Source organism: Bos indicus x Bos taurus, chromosome 20 (assembly GCF_003369695.1).
Source record: "Bos indicus x Bos taurus breed Angus x Brahman F1 hybrid chromosome 20, Bos_hybrid_MaternalHap_v2.0, whole genome shotgun sequence".
NCBI lineage: Eukaryota > Metazoa > Chordata > Mammalia > Artiodactyla > Bovidae > Bos > Bos indicus x Bos taurus.
The window spans coordinates 64,046,058-64,047,238 of NC_040095.1; the positions used below are offsets into that span (position 1 = coordinate 64,046,058).

The following is a 1,181-nucleotide window of genomic DNA, read 5'->3' on the forward strand; positions in this document are numbered from 1 at the left end:
ACAAAGTGAATACTATATAGCTATAAGGATGTACTGCTGCTGCAGCTAAGTCTCTTCAGTCGTGTCCGACTCTGTGCGACCCCATAGACGGCAGCCCACCAGGCTTCCCCGTCCCTGGGATTCTCCAGGCAAGAACACTGGAGTGGGGTGCCATTTCCTTCTCCAATGCATGAAAGTGAAAAGTGAAAGTGAAGTCGCTCAGTCGTGTCTGACTCTTAGCGACCCCATGGACTGCAGCCCACCAGGGTCCCTCGTCCCTGGGATTCTCCAGGCAAGAACACTGGAGTGGGTTGTACTAAGATTTTGCTAATAGTAATAATAGTGCTGCATTCTTATCTGTGAAAGATTCTTGATTGAAGAATTTACAGGTAAAATGACATGATGTCAGGGATTTGCATTGTACTTTAACAGGAAGTTAGAGAGTACAAATTAAATAAGACTGACCAACTAATGATTTCTAACTGCTAGCAACAGCCAACAATTATGTGTGTATGCATCCATATGTATTAATATATGTGAATATGTGAATGAATATATAACTGTATATTTCACTGTTTAGGTGAAAAATATGTGTGTGTGTACACACACGTGCATTTTATTTTATTTATTTATTTTTTTCACGCTCAGGAGAAAACGCTGCGTCTCTTCCTCGTGGTTTCGGGTGCTCTACACGATCAGAGAAACTTCTCTAGTAACGAACTATAGAAATGATCCCTGAAAGTATAGTCTTCACACGTGCATTTTAAATACTCTTTATTTGTGGCAGTATCTTCATCGACACTCACAAAACACACATATTATCTACGTATTTATCCATCTACCTATCCATATGGATGCTTTACTGAAGAAAAGATAAAACTTAATAATAGTAACATTGTATGTATGAAATTACCAGTATAAATATATTGCTGGTGGGAAAGTAAATTCATGCAATTATTCTAAGATATTATTTAACAGTAATCAAGAGTTTAAAAATCATTATCGTTTTGAATTTAGTAATCCTACTCTATGCATTTATGATGGAGAATTAATTAGAAGTCATGTCAAGTTTTATGCAGAATGTTTTTGATTATACTACTATTAATAGATTAAAGATAAAAATAATTACTGTTCATTAGAAAAAGATTGACATAAATTACGTGATGTCTGTGCTCAGTCACTCAGTCGTGTCTGACTCTTTG

General features: G+C 36.4%; 1 pseudogene; it reads right to left on the bottom strand.

The window, feature by feature from the left end:
• Window positions 1–580: 580 nt before the first annotated feature.
• Window positions 581–730, bottom strand: LOC113879285 (annotated as a pseudogene).
• Between the last annotated feature and the right edge of the window lie 451 nt (window positions 731–1,181).